The following is a 24,002-nucleotide window of genomic DNA, read 5'->3' as shown; positions in this document are numbered from 1 at the left end:
TTGCTCACATTCACAAAGCAAAAATGCAAGCACTGTCACATTTGCGGTATTCAGCTGGATCCAAACTAGCTGCAGAGGAAAAGGCTATTTAAGCTTATGTGACAAAATAAGCTATGTATATAGAATAAATTATTTTTTACTGCATGATTCCTTTCCATTTGCTTTACCTGTCTCAGAGTCTGAGTTTTCAATAAGCTATTTCTACTTAAGACCTTCATAGCTTTGTAGAATGTGAGTCTGGCAGAGTTTTGGGTCATTCTCCCAATCCAAATATTATCTATCACTCCTCTAGCAGGAAGGTTAATAACTCTTGGCTGAAGATGTCTCTATTGCTTCTTTACTGTTCAGAGCCCTGGACACTTCCACAGGCGTGGAAGGCATCCTTCATCCTTGAAGAGTCCACATTTCACCTCTGGGAGGCATGATGCCTCCACCAGGCTGCTACCATCAGAGTGCCTAGCTTTCAACAAGCAATCACCAGGTTGGTGTTAGTACATTTTGCAAGGAAACCTTTATGTAGGTTGAAATAAACATACCTTGCTTGGCATTGTCATATTGCTTTGTAACTCCACGTTTAAATGAAATATGGAGAAGCCATACCTATATAAACTGTGCCTTGATTTTTTTCTTTTCTTTTCTTTTCCCTTCTCCCTCCTCCTCCATCTCTCACCTCTCTTCCCTCCCTCCCTCTCTTTCTTTCACCTTTTTTTAAATAGCATTGCGCATCAGAGAGGTTTTCACTAACTCCTTCAGCTTTCTCCAGTATCTTTCAAAAAGCTACCCCAGAGGGAAACTGCATAACAAGTGTGCCTTGCTGGTTAATTGTAAAGTTCTCTTAAACTAGTAGTTAATGACTGGTTTGTCCTTTCCCCAGGATACATTTATGATAATTTTCATAGGCATTCCATTATTAGATACCTGTTAGGTTCTGGATCTCTCAGAAGAAAGAAACATGTTCTTTAAAACTAAGTGAAGTGAATAAACAAGAACAATGACATTAGATACATGATAGGCAATAAAATAAGACATATTTCTTACACCAGTTTAAAAATGTAATTTACCAGGTAATATTATTCTGAATGTTGTATTACAAACACAGAACAGGTGTCTAGAACTATTTTCCTACACTTTTAAATGTTAACTCTTTCTCTCTGCTTAACTGAAGCTTTAGTTAAGTAAGATCTTTTGATAACAAAACGGAAGCTCTATAACCACAGCTCAATAATAAGGTGAATGGAAAAACAGTTGGTTTCCGTCACCCTCAACTGCTTACCTTGATGTGTTCAAGTCAAAAAGAGAAAGAGAGAGTGTATGTTCTCCATTATACCAACAACCACAAAGGCAAACGATAAATACAAAGCACTGTTTTGTACTCCCTGTTGGTATAAAGTCTTTATTTGTTAAATCTTATGAACATTTTATTTTAATTTAGGACCATAAATTTCAAGCAAAGACTGAATGGTTTCACAGTGTCACACTGTTCAGAAAAGTGTTTCCAACCATTAAAATGGTAACGTTTTAAAGAAATCAACAGTGTTATTTTACACCTGATGTCATATTATGGTACTTCCACAGTAACTTCTCGGAGAAGCAGATTTAATCCTTCTGTGAACAAGCACCCAGGTGAGAAAGAAAATACCCTGTGTCCCAAGTGGGTGTGCCAGTGGGAACAGGGAATTAGGAAGATTCTGGGGAATTGCTCCTCCATCCTTCCCCCAACCCTCTACCCTGGCGGTAGAGTTTAGCAATTCCCCAGAAGAACTGCCCTCATGTTTAATTTTAGGATCAGGAAGATTCTAGAGTAGCATTTCCCAAAGTGGGTTCCACAGCATGATGGGAGGTTATACTTAAGCAGGTTAAACAAAGGTCAATAAGCTTTATTGAGAGATTTCTTCCCAAGGGCTCTGAGTCAGGCAAAAGGATTCTAAACCCACATACTCCATGTGCTTTTCTCACCTCTTTACTGTCTAAGGCGTCTCTGAATTGTTCCACTCCTACGGAGGGACTTCAGAACCTAGGGTAAACTGAAGCTCACTGTGGACTCCCCAGGCTGAGTTCCACAAGTGTGGACCAGAAAGTTCTGGCCTTTCCCCCTTGATTCTAGTAATATGTTGATACTTAATGCCTTTCTTGCTGAAAACACACACACACACAGAAAACACAGAAAAAACAACAAATTTCAGGGTACATCCAACAATCCCACTATGATTACCCAGGGCTGAGAACAGAATAATTATAATAAAAAAAGATGCTGATTATTATGGTTGGCCTGACTCACGGCTCACTCTAAATGATTTAAGTTGCCAAGACAGTTCTGTAGACTTCTAAGACGGCTGCGTATATAGTTAAACCTTGTTAATCAGTTAATCACTATTGCTACCTTGTTTTAACTTCTTAAAATGGGCCTTCATATTGGGGACTTCGTATTGATCAATAATCTCTATTTTATAGAAATTTTTTCTTGGGTAGGCCCTGATTAATTTTCTCACCAGGATAATATCTTTTGCTTTCTTTAATATTTAAAATTAATTTGATCTATTTAATATTCAAAATTTAAACATTATATGTTTCTAAAATTGAGATATAATTACATAATCTAGAAAAAAGATATGCAATAGATTAATAACCACAGTATTCTTCAGGGCATCAGGTCTTCAAATGTGCATACTGTTAAGTAAGGTACTTGTTAGCCTTCAGCACTAAAGCCAGATTATTAGCAAACAACTAAGTAAAACCAAGAAAAATCTACAACCCTGACCTTATCAGAATAATTATAGAACCTTTAATGTCCCACAATGCGCAGAGAGAAAAAGAACACAGCAGAGAAAGAGTAGCATGATGGAAATAGACAGAAGTAGGACAGGCATTCTACTTCTTACACAGCAGACACAAAATACTGTGGAAAGTTGAAGAGAATACAAAAATGATCACCAAACCAAAAATGAAATTTTAATTTGTGTCTCAACTGAAAAATATTAAGGAAATGTATCTAAGTAAAATAAATTGTAATTTAATTAAGTTACTCCTGTTTTCATATAGATACATAATTGTTTAGGTCAACAAACGTATACTCTTATGCTTGTGTGCGTGTATGTGTATATGTGTGTACATATGGCATTTATATTTGACTACATAAAATGGAATGTAAGTATGCATAACATGTGTTTTGGAATCGTTACAGATTATTATTTTACTCAATGGACAGTGACTTAATGTCTTACAGTCTGGCTACATAATACTTATATAAATTGACTTGCTACACAAAATATTCTTCTAATGAACTTTGCCTGCATCTCTGCAATAAATCATATTTCTCTCTGTAAGTTTAAAGATGAAACAAAATACACTTATAAAATAACTGCATGGCACATGGTAGCTACTCAGTTTGTAAAATGACTGAATGAATAAATGAGTGAGTTCTAGATCTTGCCCATGAGTCATTTCTACAGTGGTAGCTTTCACCTTTCGCTTGGAAGACAGCACTAAGAGTTGTGAGCAGGTGCTTTAAGGGCTAGCCTTCAAAAGCAACTACTTCGCTTCATAAACTATATACTAGGGTTCTACTCAAATTTTCACTTATAAAGGACACAGTTTCTAAGGTAAAAACTGCTGGTCCTTGTTATGGGTCAAGGATCTCACGGTTGGTTGCCACCCCATTTTCCAATCTGTTGTCCTTGTCTTTCACTTGGGACAAACTGAACTACACATTTGTCATTTCCATGACTTCCCACCAAGTGGGACTTGTTTGTGTTGCTCCTTCCTGCACAGGATGCTTTTCCTTATCCTCTCCGCCTGTCTAGAACGTACTCTACTTTCTAGGCCCAGCTCCAAGTCAGAGTTTCTGCATAGCTTCCAAACTGTCCTCACAGCTACAAAACATAAATATGTGTTGATGAATACAATAGAGTATTTAAGATACAGTTTCTGTCAAAGCCCTAAAATCCCAAGCACTTATACGAAAAGGCATCAACTAGTTATATCATCAGACGTCTTAGGATTTCTTTTTAAGTTTCATCTGAAAGTGTTACCATACCCTTCATAAAACAAGCATAGTAAAGTTTATAGTGAAAACTTCTGATAAATATCAACTTTCCTTAAAGTATTATACTTAAAGAGGTATCTGTAGGATACAGTTCAGGTAATATTAATTTTTCCTATGTACAAAGGAAGTTTTTCCTTTTATTAAGAGTAGATTTAATTTCCCTAAGATTTTAATTTCTCTAAACAAATGTAACAGCAGAAAATGTCTAAAATTTTCTAACAAAGGAACAATTCATTCCAACCTTTTTTTTTCATGTTACAAAAAAATCCTATGAAGTCCAAGTACTCCTGTGCATACCAGGTCCTGCTGGAGGGTGGTGGTTCGAGAGAGAAACACAGTGTGAAATTCCTTGGTAGCTAATAAATACATGACTATTGTCCCTGAAAACACTGCCATCTGTTGTCAGAAGAGAAAGGTCACTTCTGCAATTTTGCCAGGCGATATTTTTTTCTTCACTTGTAGAAAACCTATCTGGGACTGTTTCTTAACTGAGCAGGTCATCCTACAGGAGAGAAAGGTCTCTACGGGAACTACAATTTGGAAGATGTCCAAAGTTCAAAAACAGATTGGTTTTCTCAAATAGTGACATACTTCTCTAAAACAAGGTGACTCTGTCTAAGCAGCTCTTATTAATTACCATATACTGGTCTATACTTTCATTTTCTTTCAAATACATACAGAGAGCCAAAATCATGATTGAAATTCCAACCATCATATCTGGTTAATACTATCTTTTTCTTAATTTTTCCTAAAACTTTCCATTAAATTTTATTAGGCAATAAATGATACAATATTCCCTGTGGATCCATAATAGAAGAGAAAGGAGAAAAATCACCCAAATCATCACCTAGTCAGTCTCTATGTAAGGGATTTTAAAAGTCTGTAGTAACATGTTATTTTCTGTTCAAAGTAATTCACATTTCATGAGAAGGGATCGATCGTTACAGAAGCTATTTGTCAGTTATCCACCCTCTGAAGTTTCACCATTTTTAATTAGGAAATTTAAGTTGCAGCCCAGACAAAATGTAGAGGTGTTTATGAGTCATCATTACATCAATTTAGATTTTCTAAATTAGACTGAATATCTCAACTATGACTTAGAAACTGTAATCATAAAGTGAAACAGAGTTAAACTTAGGTTTAGTAAATTTTATGAATTTCATTGGCATGTTCCCAGTTCTTAAACTTAACCATTTTAATTTTGGTCACCCACAACTGTCTCCCTAATGAAGGGGGAGGATCAGTGTAGAAAATCCAACCGAAAACTACACCAGGTCCCACGCTAGGGCTCTACATACAGTCATTTAATCCACAAAACAACCGTATGAGGTTGGCTTTCTGAACTCCATTTACAAATGAAAAATGAGAGAAATCACATATCTTCCCTAATTTCCCACAGCCAGTAACAGACAGGATTCAAATCCACGTGCCTCCAGCTCCTTAGTCCTCGCTTTTTCCTATACGTCACACTGCCTCCGCACATGCACAATTCTACCTGTTTCCAAACTGTGTAAGATTACCTTTTAGTGTGCACGGTGACTGATTTGCTTTTTCTTCAACTATTTCTGCTTCTTGAAATACAGCAACTGGTAGACTCATGGGGGGGTGAAGGTATCAGCTAGGACTTCCAGGTGGAAACTGATCATTAGCATGACAGATGATTCACAAAGTAGAGATAAACAGGTGAGCAATCAGGGTTGGGTGTAAAAGGCTAGCAGACCTGGATGGTGCACAGAGTGGCCTGTTGGCTCACTTCGTCTAGAGGGTCACTGCCTTGAGCATGAGAGCAAAGCCCAGCTAGTTGTGAGGTTTGGAACTGAGACCTTGACGACTCTAAGGGGAAAGGTGAAAAGCATCTATTAAAAGCACACACACCATTCCCAAACGGCTGGAAACCAGTTACTACTCTGAACTCAAACTCCTTTAACTGACAGTTATGTCTGAATTATGAAATCTCAGTGGTGTATGACTTCCACTATGCAATTTTTGAAGTTCATATTAATGATGTTTGGCAAATCTGCTTTGAGATCCCATCCTGCTGAGAAATAGAAGGCCTTTGAGAAAACCGTTGAGCCCATAGCTTAGCTCATGGGTGTTCAATGCCTTTCACACCATTTGAGAATAATTAATGAATCTGGTTTAGTACACAGTTAATGTCCTACCTATGCCTGGTACTGTGATAGTCCATAATCTTAATAACAGTGGTTCATGGGTCCTTCAGACTCTCATGAACTGTGAAACTACCTGAATGGAATGTTTTTATTAAAAACCATCCTAAAGGTACTCTGTGACTCTGGTTTTCAATATCTGAGAATCATGTAACAGATAAAAAATACTTGTGTGTTTCATCTAGTCACTCCTTTAATTTTACAGTTGGAGAAAGCTACCCAGAAAGGTTAAGGGATTTGCTCAAAGTCCCACCACCACTTAGTAAGGAACTCATCCACAGCTCTTTCCACTATATTCCAGATAAAAGGCCCTGTTATTTTTCCATAGTTGAGAAGTTTTGACTGTCATAACGCCATGTTAGGTCACTAAGATTTATTTTCTGGGCTTAGAGACTATTGCTAAATTATTATTTTTAAATTATTAGCTTCTCTGAACATTGCTTTCTTCATCTATAAAATGGGAATAGTAATATTTACTCCAACATGGAGTGCTGTTAGGCCAAATAAATGGGTTGTTCTCCTTCCGATGAAGTGTCCCATCCCAAAGTGATGACAGTCACTCTGTGGGTCACAAGAGCTTGGGCTTGAAAAAAAACAAGTGAAGCGTGTTCGAACTCATCAAACATTTTACTTTCAGTTAAGTTATGGGGAAAACCAGAGAGAAGAATTCCAAGTTATGTGTATGAAAGAAAAGAGTTTATAGTTTTCGCTCTAGTCAAAAGTATATTTAAGATCCTTATAGGTAAGAGGAAGAATAAGCAATAATAATAAAAAAAGGAAAGGGAAGGGAAGGGAGAGGAAGGGAAGGGGATGGAAAGGAAAGGAAAGGACATCTGTCTGGGACTTTCTGGGGAAAGCCCTCTAAGTCGCTGGGCGGCACGTCTTTCTCCCTGCTGACCTGAGGTCTCTTCCACTAGATTACAAACTCCTTGAGAGCAAGCCTCACACATCTTAATCTTTGTAATTCCCCAGAAGTTAACACAGTGTCTGACATATGAGAGGCATTTAGTAAGTGCTCTTTGTGATTCAGAGACAAGCTGTCTGGATAGTTTTCTTTTACTTACAGCTCAGAAAGAACCTACCTTCTAAAAAGCTTTTTAACCATTTTGAATGTAAGTATTTCTAAAATGAACTATGTAATTATGAATTTATTAAAAAGCTTACTTAACACAGTTTCTTTATTCTTGATAAATCAGAATGGTATACGCAGTATGAGATTGAGGCCCAATCCCTGCTCCCCAGAGGCTGACCATTATCTAACTGGGGACGCAACACTCATACACAAATCAGGCAGCCAAGTTTACATCTCTTAGCTAGGCACACAGACCTTCATGATACAATCCCAGCCTCCTTTCTAGTCTCCTCTACAGCCATTCCAACCCTATAAATGCTGCATTTTAAACACACCAATTCAATGGCTCTTGGCAGAGAATATCCGATACACACGTTTGCACACGGCTGTCCTTCTGCCCTCTTCCCCATGTCTCTCAATCTTCTTGGTAACTCCTTCCTCAAGGCCCAGCTCAGACATCACCTTCTCAGCAACGGCCGGCTCTCTTTCCCCCTGGCAGGACTATCTGCGTTCCCCTTATACTTCGTACTCATCATTATTACTGCACCTATTGTGGTGTAGAACATCTTGTGCTCATAACCACCTCCCCGAGTAAGAGGACTCGTCAAGGACAGGGACCTTGCCTTGCTCCAATTTCACCTCTAGGACTAGTGGAGTTCCGAACATGGAATGGGTGCTCAAAAATGTTGACTGAATGGAATTGAATTGATTGTGATAGATGTGTCAATGAGTGGTACAGACACTCGGGACTACAGCTCTACCAAGGTGTAAGTCTCAAGAGTGGAAAAAATGAGACAAAGGTTACACACACGCTCTTCACTCATTCAGGGCCATTGATGAGTTTTAGATTTATGTCACTTTATTTATTCATTCAGTCATTCATTCAACGAAGTAAATGACCCCAACTGAGTCAATATTGAAATTGTGCGATATCTGCTTCTAGTTTTTTTTTTTTTTTTTTTTGGTACGCGGGCCTCTCACTGCTGTGGCCTCTCCCGTTGCGGAGCACAGGCTCCGGACGCGCAGGCGCAGCGGCCATGGCTCACCGGCCCAGCCGCTCCGCGGCATGTGGGATCTTCCCGGACCGGGGCAGGAACCCGCGTCCCCTGCATCGGCAGGCGGACTCTCAACCACTGCGCCACCAGGGAAGCCCACTGCTTCTACTTTTGATCCACCCTTTTCCTAGGACATTCCACAGTTCTATGTCATTGTGATGGCTTACTTCAGAGTGCTGCTGGCATCTTAGAAGGCATGGTTTTAGTGGCCAGCAAAGTCATGGACCAACAGGAAAGCCTGAGGCAAGTGTAAGAAAAGCAATAGAAGAATGAAATTTAGCAAGCCATGAACGAGAGAACCTCACTTGTTCAACGCCAAAAAAAAAAAAAAGGAGAGGAGTGCCTTCTCTCTACAAGATCACGCTATGCAGTCTGAAAGGTCTTCTTTCAATCTGATAAATGAGGTATTTTCCTCTAGCAATCTGGGTTTGGATAAGAAAGATGACAAGATCTGGAATCCACTCTTACTGTCAGTCTTACAAGCCTATAACCCTTGGACACCAAGAAATGCGATTAAGAGCACTTGCCACTTGAGTGACGTCCAGGTGCTGCGCACTGGACAGAGTGAGCCTATTGTTTCACTTCTCGAAGTTTTAAGTTGCCAGAAAGAAATATGTTTCACTTAAGTTCCAATATTTAACAAATGTCTCATTTTCTGCCCTTCTTGCTCCAAGAACACCAAATATTTGGATGCGAAATTTCCATGAGAACACGGAGCAATTTAACACTGCTGTAGAGTTGCTGTAAAAACACAACAAAATCAACAAAAAACAGCGTCCTTGTGATTAGGCCAGAAGTGAGGCATGAGGGAAATATGGGGTGGGGTTTTGGAAGGTGGAGTGGTAACTGCTAAAGGCTTTCATGATCACAGCAATTCCACTGACTAATTCCCTGCTTTCACCTCTGCACCTCTTTTATTTGTGGTCTCACCAGTGAAAGCTACAACCTGTTAAAGAAAGAGACTGGGTGCAATCTACAAGGAAATGCTTCTGGCTTTTGGTTCAATGTTAAAACTGTGTCCTGATTGTCTGGTCCTAAGCTCTGCGACATTACTGGTTACTAAAAGACTAGGTGACTGAGGAGGTGAAAATTTCACAAAATATATAAAACTATCTATCTATATATTACCTGTCCATCTCTCTAATCTCTAGTACGAAGATATATCTATTTATCTAAGAAATGTTAGAATTACAGAATATGAAGTCATCCTTCAATTTCACTTCAGATCAAAAAATGGAATCTTTGTGATTTGCAGTCATTTTTGCAGTTTCTTGTCTCTGTTTCTGTTACATGTCTTTTTGTAACATGAACAAGTTTGTTCTGATTTTTTCAATGAACTAAAGATGATTCAAAATACAGAAATGGTTTCTTTTTAAAACCATCCTTTCTGCTCAACAGCACCCACTGGTTTGAGTCTAAGCACCTTTGTAAAACATTCTGGATTTGTTGCACAGATTTATTTTCTTTCCATGGTCCCTCTCATCATTAAGCTAATTATGAAGGCATTATTACCTTTGCTCAACCTGATTTTTTTATGGACTTCACTGAAACAGTCTCATCACTCACGATACACTCAGGAGACTGACCCATCCATCGCTCAGAAGTGCACGGAGGATATTTTTGGTGAACTCCCATTAGCCTTACGAGGAGTTACCCATATACATATGATCCTCATCAAAAGATGGATACAGACTTCTATGTATTTGAACATGGTAATAGATCCCGTCTTGCATAACTGTGACCTACTGCTCTTTGTTCACGTGCTTGTTAGCCAGTTAAATTTAGGGAGGCTTCATATTTCACTGCTATCCCTGGTGAATTATTAGGCATCAACTCCCCAACATCAGGTCTTACAACTCTGTTCAAAACAGAAACATCTTTGAAACCTTTTGAAGCATGACTTCATTAATAGATGATATACTAAGCATTAGAATTAACTGTGTGGATTTGTCTGTTACCATGATTTGTGTGAAACAGCAGTGGGATCGCCTTAATAAGAAATTCCTTTTAATATTGCTAATCAAAATATTTTTATTTCTGTTATTACAAAAGCAAGTTTGACCCAGTTGTACCTAACTTATACTTCTTCAGTAAGAAAATGAGGGTTTTTCCTTTTTAAAAGGAAGTTTATAAATATGCTAGGCACATATTTCCAACTCCTAATTTAAAACTGATGGCTATAATAAGAACTACAAAAGTGAAGTGTTCTTTGTTCAGCGCCATAATTCAGAATGAAGGATTATTTCACAAAAGCTTAATATCTATATATTTTTGTATCTTCTTAGATGTAGAAAATGAATCATTTGCAAAAAAAATTCATGATATATGCATCTGGTTATTTCAGCAAATGGATAGCACTGAGGACATCTGATATGTATATCACCTGTGAACACTTTTCTAAGTAATACTGGAGGTTCAAACCCAGAATGTAGATTAGGTTGGCTCCTTTTTTTGGCTGCAATGGCAGTCAATGCTAACAATTAGATCTTTCGAAAGAACTTTTCATTTTCACAATTAGGTTTTAAACAATGCAGATTTCATAACTGCTGTTAATATAAACAAAGTCTACTTGATCTTTCAAAGTTACATTAAAAAGATAGTTTCTGATCTACCAGAAACTTTTTTAAAAAAGATAATTATGCTAACCATAATTTTTAAAATTGTTTTATCACTGCTGTAGTTTTAGGCTTGATTAGCAAATAATATCTTCACAACCCCTGAGGTTCACAAAGACGTAAAATTCTGATTTACGACTCTGGAAAATGTGTTTGGTTGTTAACAGCATATAGATAGACAACTGCTCGTTTTGGGGCAGAAATGCTTTATAACCAAAGTACTTTTCCCTGCAGGGACTCATACTGTCATTTGTTTTTATTTTCAAAATGAAAACAAATGGCACTATGATTCCTAAGGGCAAAAATGACTTCAAGTCTATTTCTTCTCCTGTGCATGCTCATCTACTCATTTTTAGTTAGATGGAATATACAGAACCCCCCCCTCCCGACTTCCACTGCTGCAAAATGTATTCACTCACTGTACAGTAATTAACAGCTCTTGACTGGAACACTGCCAGCATGTACAACGTGACACTCTTCCTTTGAACACTAACAAAGTGCATAAGTAATTTATGTTGGATTAAATATCCCTAACAGGGACCCTTAAGTAACCCAATCACTTTAAACAGGCTCCACATGCATGCTCCAGTGCAGTAAAAATGTCAGACAGTGATAACCCACTAATAGCACAATTCTAACTATATTCCAGCCATTAGCATTTTATGACATCAATCCTCATTAAACCTGGCAAGGAAAAAGATACTAATATTTCCCAATTTTACAGCCAAGGTGGAAGAGAAATGGAGAAAATGTGTAGACAGGTGCTGTCTCCCAAAAAGGATTAACATTTTTTAAAATGTGGTAGCAATTTTCTGTTAGTACCTTTGTTTGCATTGAAAGAGAGACAACAAAGAGGTAATGGCTACAAGGACCTTGATGGAATTCAGCCAAGAGTGAAAGAAAAGACTGGTATTTCAGCCATTGTGCTCACTGCTAAAGCTCCGTGCCAACTCATCTTCCAACCCATTATATGAAATTTAATTTAACCTGCTATGCAATTAATTCAGATGTTCAGCCTATTTTTCTCATGGCAGAATCCCTCACACAATGCCTTATTTAAATATTAATCAGTCCTCTTTCAATTAGGACTAATTTGCTTCACAGGGTTTCTCTCATCTTCTGATTGCAGGAAAATGGAGGTAACTTGCAACGTTTGAGGATAATTAACATGGTATTTTTATAATACTGATACATCAAATGGGACCTTAATGAACCCCGCTGATTCCATTTAGTAAAGCATGCCTCAAAGTTATAATCAAGAGGAAAGCCATTGCCATCTGTTTGAAATACTAAGGAGCATAATTTAAACACAAGATGCTTATTTCTCTAAACTGTCTATTGTAGAGGTCTGCAAAAGTCATTTTTCTATGCAAACTAATTGTACAGTATTTTAATTTGAACCTTTTATTGCACATATACAAAACAGTGACATCTTAAGATGTAGGGGCCCTGTTTAATTAAATGTTGACAACCACAGAAATAAGTAATGTTTGTCAATGTTACTTCTTGTAAGCGTGCTGTGCAGTTGTCGCTAGAGCAGCAGCAGTAAGTTTTACATTTCTAGTGAATCTAATATTGCACAGCCTTTTGTTTAATAGGTGAAGAACTTTTCTTAACAAAAGCCATGAAGCTCTATGAAATGGAAAGACATAAGCATACTTTACTGCTCTCCTGACGTCACAGAGTAAACAGGTTAACATTTACACACGGCCAGGTGTGCACAGTGTTCCATCTGCTTCCAGGCAGGTTGAAGGTCAATGTTTTAGGCTTTGAGCTGTTCTAGAGTTCCTTGGTTACATCTAGGTTACAGAGGCTATTGGCTCCCAAGGTCATTATCAAAGCGCTCAACATATTCCAATGGTAATAAAACATGACTGATAACAGATTGCTTATTTACAATGTTTACACTGTGGTCACAAGGATTTCCTCTGTTAAGTTTTTCTAAAAAGTAGGCATTACCTGTGTGTGTTTTAAATAAGAATCAGAATCTCCCCTCATTTTCTTTAGAAAGCAACTCCACATGCCGCGTCATTATATCAGAAGCATCAATAGGTCAGAAATTCGTTGTAAAAACAAAACCAAACATTTGATGTGAAATATCACATTCACATTAAGTATCAGTCAACCAATAAAAGTATCAACTGTGTGTCTTAGATGCATTTACCAGATGCAAAGAAGAAATAATTGGAGGTACAAAGGACAGGCCAGCCCAGGGTGGGAAACACATTCCAGTTAAACCTGACAGAAAGAGCAAGAGAGGCCATGGTGTGTAAAAAAGGACAATGAAGAGATTAACTGAATTGGAGAAAGGAGATTTGGTTGAGGCTTTATGGAAAATAAAACTCACAGCTAGAGGAAAGTTCTGTTATTTCGTTAGTCTAAATTAACAGCACATTGAAATAATTTATGTTTGTTACTTTGAGTTTGAAAACTTGTAGGATGAAATCCACAAATTTCTCATTCCAGTGCCCACTGCAGGGCCATGTTTTACATAGTCAGGGCACAAATCAACTGTTTATTGATTTTAATAAAATTCTGTGCTTGTTTGGCAAATACCTACCAAGCACACACCGTGTTCCAGGCACGTTCTAACCACTATAAAGTATAGTGGTAGTGAGCAAAAGTGGTAGTATAACGTGAGTGGTAGTGTAAAGTAGTGAGCAAAAGATAGCATATCCCTGCTCTCAAGGAGTGTAAATTCTAGTGGGGTGGGACAGGCAATTCAAAAGTTAAACAAATCAACAGGATAATTTCCAACCATAGAAATCTATGAAAAACGCAAAGCTAGGTGTTAAGAATACAAATTGAATGGCGGGGACATTCTGGATTGGGTGGTCAAGGAAGGCCTTTCTGAGGAGGTGACATTTAGGCTAAGAATTTAATGACAACAAGCCAGCTTCAAGGAAGACTGTGCCAGCCTGAGAGAGCAGGTCAGTGGCAACCATGAGTCCAGCAGAAGCTTGGCTGATGTGAGGAACATTAAAAATAAATAAACAAATAAATAAATAAACTAGAGAAGAACACAAAATTGGGTTGGACAGATGGACAAGGGCTGGAAAATTCATAACCGGGAGTTCACAAAAAGAAATTGGATTTTCCCCTCTAAGTGCAATGGGAAGAAACTGGAGGGCTGTAGGCAGAACAGTGGCATAACCTGATCTATGCTTTCTCTCTTATCTTCCATGTGAAACAGGCATGGTAGACGAGTAAGCAGAAAATCACAGACACCAGTTAGGAAGCTTCTGCAGCAATCCAGGTGAACTATGTTCATGGTTTGGCTAGAGTGGGAATATCAGCAATGGATACAGATGCAGACAGAGAAAGAAATGCAAATAAGAGAATGAAGGAGAGCAGTGTGGGATCAAAGATGACTTGCAGGATGTTGCCTTAAGTAATTGGGTGTCTGAGATGGAAACACTAGGGAAGGAACAGTTTAAGGGAAAAATCTAGAGTTCTCCTATGGTCACTTTAATTTTACAAGTGGAGTTGTGGCATAGTAAAAGCAACTAATCAAAATAATATTTAAATCATTTACTATTATTAGCGATTCTATGAATATTCCTTTCAACTTTTGAAATGGTTATTTCCTTTTAGTTTCACTAGCATAGCACACAGTCAGATGCCTCTGAAAATTTACTTACACCACCACCTCTGATTGCATCACCCTTCCTAAGGTCCATCCCTCTGGCTAATTTCCACACTTTCTTTAATAATAATGGAAGCTCATACTTATGACTGGTCAGTGAGTGCCAAGCACTGTGCTAGGTGCTTAGATGACATTTCATTCAAAGCTCACAAAAACCCTATGAGGTAGTCTCCCAATTTTGTATAAAAGAAACCAAGGCTAAGAGAAATTAAGATTCAATTTGGATTGTCTCTCCTTGGAAGCTTCTCCTGGTCACCAAGGCTTGGCTAGGTTCTTTGCTCTAGTCTCCTAGGCATGTCCCACTGTGAGTCTGTAGAGGATTTTAAAAGTGACCCCCAAATTGCTAGACTGTCCTTCCATGACATCCTTGTGGGCAGAGATCACATCTGACTTCCAGCACATAGTAGGCAAAGCCTTGCTGAAAGATGAACTATCCACAGTGGTTACAAGGGGCTGGTGAAGGGGAGGACAGGGAGTTACTATTTAATTGGCACACAGTTTCAGTTTGGGATGATGAAAATGTTCTGGAGATGAATGGTGGTGATGTGACACAAGCATTCGAATGTACTTAATGCTACTGAACTATACTCTTAAAAATGGCTCAAGTAATAAATCTTACGTTGTGACTCTTTATACCCCTCTACAGACTCACAGTACGACACTGCCCAGAGAACGATTTTAAAACTGAAGTATCTATTCCCAGTCACCTTTACAAGAACGGAGGGATCAGTTGGAATTTACCCCATCAATTAATGCATTAGTTTGCTGAGCTACGAGTTAGAAGGAGAATCTACTGTAGAGAAAAGTGGTGTTGTTACAGAATTGGAGCAAGTCATAATTATATACAGAGAGAAAGGGAGAGTCCAATTTGTCCACCACGTCGGTGGAAGAAAACTATTTAAGGCAGAGCCAACACTGGGATGTATGCAAGAACTGTATTCAAAACAGATTGTCTTGAAATATCTACTCTATAGAGTGCTTCTTCTGGTAGCAAGGAGAACAGGGCGGAGTTGCTCCTATGATTTCAGCAAATCAGGCCCCCTCGATGTAGATTTCTATAGTAATTTCTTAGCTACTCTGCCCTTTCAGGCTGCAAGTCCTTGGAATCCTTGGGAAGCTCAAGAAAGAAAATGTACCCAAATAAACCTCAAAGTAGTCAAGATTTTGATTTGTATATGTACCATCTACAAAGGGACCTCCAGCCCTCTGCATAAACTGCGGTTCCAGTCTGAGGGGAAATCCTTGAAAACACTTCCCATGATGCCCAGGACTTCTTCACAGTCCCCCATCCAATTACTTATCCCTTGCAGCTTGAGAGATTGTATCTCTCTCACAGTTTAAAGACAGAACGCTGCCAAGAGGCCAAAACGATCATTAATAAGTTAACTGTTACCAGATAAGATTGCAATCTATGCCAGTCCTATTATAAAGTAATCTCTACTATAATTACTACACAGACTCTGCCAAGACACAGACTCTGACGTGGGAGCCAGGTGAGGAGGTTATGTGTCCACGCACAGCTCAACAGGTGCCTAATGTATGTGCCCTTCCCCACCAAGCCCCCAGCCCCCATGATGAGCAGTACGCAATGCTTAAAAGGTATTAAAAATGAAACCAATGCTTTACACAGCCTCCCATCCCCTTAAAACCTGAAACAGAAAGGCTTGGTCCTGTTGGTTGGTTGGATGCCCTCATAAGAAGACAGGCCCGCTGCTGAGTGCCAAGGTGGGGACCAACAAGAAGAGGCCCCTGCACCCTCCACCTGGGCACACCTAGACATGAATTGCTACCCAGCACCCCATGACTACACCACCAGCTCACCATCACCCATTTTGCATTCGGATTTTTAGAGGAGAAGAAAATAGCAAGTTAGAGAAAGAAGAGCGATAGTGTTAAAACAACAAATCCATATATAGCACTCATTTTGTGCCAAATGCTGTTTGCTTGGGGCTTTCAAAGATGAACTCATTTCATCTGCACAACTCTAGGAGCTAGGAAGGATGATGATGCCCATTTTACAGATGTGCAAATGTAGACACTTCACAGAGTTAAGAACCAGCTCAGTCTCACAATCAGGAAGTATAAGAAAAGAGGGAAGAGAGGCAGGTGAGCGGGGACCTGGGAGCAGGCACACGGGGCAGAATTTCCACAGAGGAAAACTGTGGCGTGCCCTCACGACCAACTGTACCCGCCAATCACCCAAGCTCATCACAAATGGCATTTCACAGAGTGCTACACTGTTCTGTACAGCCTACTCCAGTACTGAATAATTAAATATTTGCCTAACTAGATTTTAATTGAAAAAAATAATAAGTATGTCAAGCCTGTCAAATGGTACTAAAAGACAGACAGTAAAAAACATACTCCTCCCTCGCGAGCCGCTGGCCAGGTGCCCACTGTGGAGGGTGGCCCTCTGGCCTGCACATCTGAACGTTCACTAAACAGCCCTGACTTGTTGCTCTCTCTGCCCATTTCTTCTAGTTCTGTCCTTGTAGACACTAACAGGTTAGTACTCTCCATAAAAATACGAACACATATACTTAATTTAATAAAGCGACAGATTTCCTTTATTGCTAAGCAACGTAAATGTGTGCACAGTTGAAGATCAGAGCCAGTAACTTAATAACAGTTATGGTGACTACAGTAAAACAGTAATTCCCAGATTACGTCTAATTTCCATTCCTATATTTCATTTGCTTGTGCATGCAAACAAACAAAAGTCATATGTTCCATTGCTGACACACAGGCTCTCAGAGGTGATAAGTAGCCATTCTCTTTTCTACCATTTATTCACTTACTCAACAAAACATTTAATGAGAAATATTATATGCCGAGGGTACAAAGCCTAAAATGGCATGATAGGTGCTCTCTTTTCTGAGATCAGCAATATAGTAGAGTGTGAGTGACAAGTAATCATAATAACAGTAATGATGACGAAATAATAATGATGCAAGTCAAGATGCTGATGAGAACTCACACTTTCAGGGTTTGCTGTGTGCCTGTTCTAATTGCTGCATATATGTGAAGTCATTCCAGCATCAGAATAACCCCATGAGGCTACTGTCATCCTCATTTTACAAAGAAAGAAATGGCTCAGAGAGCTGAAAACTCGGCACACAACTCCCCTCGGTCACTCAGAGAGCAGGGGGTAAACGGGCCTTCTGCACCAGACACTAGCTCTGGTCTTTGGCCCTAACCATCACATGATATTGTGCCCGTAGCAGTCCTGTATAGAGTGTCCCAGAAACTCAAAAAAAGAGATGCAAGTTAGACTTAGGAGGTGGGAGAAGGGTATTAGGGAAGCCTCCAAGAGGAGGTGTTCCTTGAGTTGAATTTTTAAGTATGAATAAGACAATTAGATGACAGGGGTGTGGTGTGAGAAAGGGAATGCAGTATCTGAAGAGATGGAGTCCAGAAACAGCCGATCCCTCTTGGAAACTATATTGTAGGCCAGTTGTGGACTGAGGTCACATTTCAAGGAGTAGACAGAGAAGCCTGGAGAGTCAGGCCTCTCCCTGTGCACAGGCCCTTATCCTGCTCAGTACTGGGATAGTTTCTTATCTCTACTGTACCTCATCCTGCCTCTTACAGAAAACTATCATTTAAAATTTTAATAATTTGGGGACCATGGTGGTATTGCTGGAGGGTATTTGCTGGAATAACATTTGTTGGAATAAGCAGCTCATCTCTGTGTAGTAGTGAGGCTCTTTCCTAAATTATTAATGAAAATATTATCAATCGATCAATGAAACTAAGTTACATTCACATTATAGCCACCCTTTCTTTTCTAAGCTGGCTATCAGTATTTATAGGACGAAACTGCTTTATTCACTACTGGTTTTAAAATTGGTATAATTTATTCTTCATAAATCTGGTGTGTGCAACATGTGTGTATGTGTGCATGACTGGAAAAGTTTAATATTATTTGTCCTGATAAGGTCCAAGTTAAACTGAGTGCTCTATTTTTGCCTGGGTCATCTTTCTATCCCTTAAAAAACACAGGCCCTCCTGTGTCCTTTCTGAGTCTGTGTGTGTTTCTCTGCTTTACGTAGAGGCCTGGAAAAAAATGATCCTTCTAAGATAAAATCTGGCAATCCCTCGTATACCCTGGGATACACATCAAGAGGTGCCCATGTTAGACTGTGCAGGCTTTCTGAGACCTCACCCAGCCATTTCCCACCTGTCAGAACTCTCCTGCAGTGTGATTCTGTGATCACAAATAACCCTTGTGTTGAACAGTTGAGATACTACTACTACCAGAAGTAAAGGAAGGAAAAGTAAACCGAGCATGAAAAGAGTGTTCTATTGCACTCATAAGCCAGTGTTTACAATTATTTAAAAAGTTGTTTTCTCCCCTCTTTGGCTCTAAAAATTTCTTCATGCTCTTTGTTAAGAATTTTCTGTAATTTTTTTTCTTCTTTGAGGATTATCCTAACATGGCACTTTTCCTTAAGAATCTTAAGATGCTGAAGGCATGTCAAATTTGTGTGTTCATCTATCCCGTCTTAATGTTGAAAAATGATCATAAAATAGCAACATTACACAAAACAATCATAAAATATGAGGGGTCCAAGACAGTTTTGAGAGCACCTAGTAGTCTACGACTTCTGAGATGTAAAAATTCTCTGTGGGAGAATTTGCTTATGGTGACACCAATTAAATCCTGAATTAAGTCTCCAATATGAATTGCCTGGTATTTTTTACATATCTGCTTTTAGCATATACCATAGTTACAATGGTAAACTCAGGTTATTTATTTTAGGAAAAGCCTTTAGAATATTAAATTTCATTCTGGCATAATGGTTAACATATTTTGCTCTAAAGAGAACTATTTAAGTTTTCTTCACCATCTATGGCTGTCTGAACTCAAAGTTGAGGTGCCAGTGCTCTAAACTTTCATGTGAGTTTGATAATTGTCTACACAAGACCAAGAAGGTAGATGATAATTAAATAATGACAAGGTCAAGTTTTTTTGTTTTGTTTTTTACAATAAAAACTGTGTTCTTTGCTTGTGCTATCTCTTCCCTTGTGTAGAGCTGAGTTATTAACATTTTTCTCACATTCCATCTGAGATTTTCAGCCAAGAGTATCATTCTTAAACAACAACAGTAGCTTTTTCAGAGAGATTACACTACTTATTTTTCCTCATTTTGATAAGGAATGAACCACAAGTGTCCTTAAAAGTTGAGATTATCACTGGCACCCATAATATTACATCAGAATTTTAAAGCTGGAAGAAACTTTTGTTTCCACCAGATTCAGCCTCTGCCTCTTATAACTAGAATAATCTGCTCTCCCCCTAAAATGAAGCTATCGTTCTCTGCCCAAGCTCACTAATTAGCAGGGGCCTTTGAGAGGGGCTCTGGGCTCCTACACTGGTGCTAATTCTCCCATAACACATGCCTCTCCCTCAGTGATTCGTTCCCTTAAAAAGGTTTTGCTTATTTTCTCTTGGGTTTGCTCCATTTTGAAGCAAATAACAAGTTGACTGGTAAAGTGGCAGCAAAAAGAGGGAAGACTCTTTTCTAAATGCATGTATTTCTCCACTACTGCCCTGAGATCCTGGAGCAGCCTGGTGTGACAAAATCTCACTGGACTGGGGGAACGTGAGTAATTCTTAGGATGCTCCTAACCAGCCTTGGGCCTTAGGCAAAGACATGTAGCTTTTCTAGGATTTTATTTTCCTCTTCTATGAAATGACAGTTGGGCTAAATGACCTCTGACCTCCCTTCCCTGCTTTAGAATTAAAACAATATTCCCAAAATACACTGAAGTCACTCAAGAACTGCACTATGGTAAACCTACATTATGTCAACTCACATCAGTCATTCATTAGTGGGACATATCTAAAAAGTAGAACAAGCTTGATTAAGCAAAGAATGTCAAACTCAACCAACCTTATCAAACGGATTTGATATGAATAGGAAGTGTATTGTTCACATACCTGTTATGACTGAAAGCAACTATCAAATATTTTCCAAATTGTCTTCTAATGAATCTAAAAGACTTTATATAGTGGAAAGCATTATTGTTATAGACTTTTCTTCTTTCCTTTTTCCTTGCTACAGTTGCTTTGAGTTGCTTGCTGTTCAATAGTACTCTATACTTCCCTACATAGTGAAGAATACACTTAAAGATGAGGGAAAAAAGGATTTTAGGATTTTTGTTATATCCTCATTATTTCACTGGAAACGATGCATACCCTTGCTCATTTTCATTAATGCTCCCCTTCTTTCTTTATTTCTTCTTCCCTCTCATTATCCTTCTAACAGGATAATGTCCTTTCATTGTCCATTTTTCCTCATTTCTCTCTTATCATTACCCTAACTACCTCATTCTGGCATCCCACTAATTTTCCCTTTAGGCTAAAAATTAAAGAATCTAAAACATTTCTGTAAATTGCTGAAAATGTTTTTTTTTTTTTTCTTTCAGATAAATATTCAGCAATAACTTGTAAAGCCTTTATATATTTACCTTCTGGTTTTGAACAGAGGAGAATTAATTTTAAAACATTAAAAAATTATATCCTTTAAGATGAAACAACACATTATTTACTAAATTAACACTTTATTCTGGTTTATACTATTTAAATCCATTAAAGGGAAGATGAAAAAAGCTCATAAAACAAGATAATTTTAAGGTTCCTTAACTTAGAAATTCACATGTGAAAAATAATTTAGTCACAACTAGACTCTGAGAAGCATCAGTTTCCTTCTATCTCAGAAAATTCCAAGGTCCTCTGCCATCTGAGACCAGCAGCAGCAACTGAAGTTTGAGGCCTCCCACAGTGGGCACAGCAGTAATCTCCCACCCACCAACGGTGCACATTTTGTCAAGCTCAACAAACACTAATTTGAGTGTTAATCTTCTGTGTGAAAGGCACTAATCATGAGTCAAACAAACAAGCCATTTGAGTGTACAACTGTCAACATGACCAAGATCTGCTCACACTGGATCAACACCAAGCCCTAGCCAACTGCCGAAGCGCCACAGACCCCACTGCCCACTGCTGCTACGTCACATGGCTCTGTTAGCACAGCCTGGACAAAGCATTCCTTGACGGTAAGTACAGGGCAGTCCGAAAAGAATCTCAGATCAAAACTGCCTTTGGAGCCCCACTGCCACTGCCTTAGGAAAAGCCCTTCCTGCCTCTGCATCTTGGCTGGCCCTTGCTGGTCTCCCTGACCCCCATGCCTCCCCTCACTGGTCTACCCTCCCTGGCTCTTCTCTTATTGGCAAAAACCAAAGAGAGGTGGTCATGCCACCCTTTTGCTTCAAAACTTCCATTGGCCCCTTGCCAAATGAGGCCAAAACAAGCTGTAGCATCAGAGAGGACATGTCACTATCTTGTGCTCCAATCACTCGCTAGCAGTGAGATCTTTGGCCATGGGCAGGGAGTGCCTCATAAGAGGGACAGAATTAGCGTGAGGGAGTGTGTGTGTGTGTGTGTGTGTGTGTGTGTACACATGTATAAACCACCTGGCACATAGTGGTTATTAAATGTACATTATTTTCCTCCCTTTTCCTATTTGATTTCTGGAGTAATTTCAAATTTCATAATATGGCATAATCAGCCCCACCCTCTGAACCAAGCTGCGCTGCTCTAACACCTTCTTTCACTCTCCCATCCCTACCCCCTCGTTAGAGACATCAGTGTTCCCAAACTCACCAGGTGCCTCCAGGAGTCTGTGTCTTGCACTAGGATGCTCTTTACCCTTTCCCCCCTTGAAAATGTACACTCATGATTTAACAGCAACCTCATGTCTTTCCCAAACTCCAACGAGTTACAGCTCCTTTCTGCCTCCACCGCATATTCATTCATTCGTTCATTCATTCACTCGCTTACTAACTCACTCACTCAGCAATTCTACTTTGTGATTAGAAGCATGGATTCTAGAACCAGCAGCCTGAATCAAATCCCAGGTAGGTCACTCACTTACTGTGTAAACTTGAGCAAGTTACTTAATCTCTGTGGCCCAGTGTCTTTAGCTAAAACACAGTTAAAAAAAAAAAAAAACCCTGTTTTAGGAATTCTTGACATACTGTAGGAAAACAATTAAGTGTGCAAAGTAAGAGTCTTGGGTTTTTGTCTTGGTTCTACCTTTTGTTATATGAATGAACTTAGGCAAGTCGATGAAATCAACACTAACTCTTGACCTTACTGAGTTATCCAGCATCACCTTCTATGTAAAATGAGGGGACTGAACTGAATAGTCTCTCTAAGGTCTCTTCCATGTTAACAATTCTAAGATTTTTCTCTTAATCTGTCTATTTATAATCCTTCAGAGCTATTTATGTAAGTTTTTCTTGCATTAAAGTGCCCACAGAATTCCTTTAACACATGCCACATCAAATGTTACTTCCTTCAGATGGGAACACTTGTACAAAGGGATTTCTAATAAAGTCCAAATTGTGTCCAAGTATTAAGGTATTCTGATTGCTAATGGTAAAGGGTTAGGAGCCCAACAAATCCAAGATTACAGGAATTTGATGTTTATGGGGTTTTTTTTTACATGTCAAGGAGTCCAAAGTATTACCTGCCAAGGATCAGAAGTTGGTCAACCAAACATCATTTCCTATCATTCACATCAAGATTAACATCCTTCAAGTGTGAAAACATGATACTAAAGTCATAAAGACATTTCAGACCTTCATGAATGAAAGAATTTTAAAGCCAGAGGAAACTTTAGGATTTTTAAGATATATATTCTCTGTTTATGTCTGATACTAACTTTAAGTATTAATCCATATTGTAACAATGGGAGAACTAAGAACAATTTACTTCCCTATAGAAATAGTTGCATTTTTATTATTATAGAAGGCTTGGGGGCTCAAAAGTATCACATAACAGGTATGAATAAATTCATCTTTACTGTCTGTCGAGTCCATATACCTAGTTTTTATTATGTGGCTTTAAATGTAGTTACATGCACTTGTAGATGTCTAGATCTAATCTTATAATAAAGTAGTCATATGACTGATGCCATAAATGAGGTGTGACTCTAAAGTAATATGATTAATTTTTAAGCAAATATATCAGAACTTAACCATAGATATTAACTAGTCCTTTTTAAAGTACTGAAGTTATCTTGATAATATTCTTATGGGTTCATCTTTATCTCAAAACTCCTGTTTTAGAATTATCTACCTTTGTGTGTGTGTGTGTGTGTGCGTGTGTGTTCGTGGTAAAACCTTTTGTTAGGGTGAATTAAATTTGGAGAAACTACCAAAAAGTCAATCAGCTATGTATCAGGGCAAGTATAGCATAAAGTTAGGTAGAATCTAGCTTTGCTTTAAAACCTTTCAACTAGGCTGTATGTTTGAATATTTTCCATAATGAACTGTAGAGAAAAATATCAGGGCTAAATTTAATGAATAAAATGGGAAATCTGTTGGGTAATAGA

General features: G+C 38.6%; 1 protein-coding gene across 2 annotated transcripts in view; it reads right to left on the bottom strand.

The window, feature by feature from the left end:
* Positions 1-24,002, bottom strand: part of TOX (thymocyte selection associated high mobility group box) — a 297,688-nt gene that overhangs the window by 207,578 nt on the left and 66,108 nt on the right. The window lies entirely within an intron of this gene.

Source organism: Pseudorca crassidens, chromosome 17 (genome assembly GCF_039906515.1).
Source record: "Pseudorca crassidens isolate mPseCra1 chromosome 17, mPseCra1.hap1, whole genome shotgun sequence".
Classification (NCBI taxonomy): domain Eukaryota; kingdom Metazoa; phylum Chordata; class Mammalia; order Artiodactyla; family Delphinidae; genus Pseudorca; species Pseudorca crassidens.
This window is presented reverse-complemented; position numbering and strand designations above follow the sequence as displayed.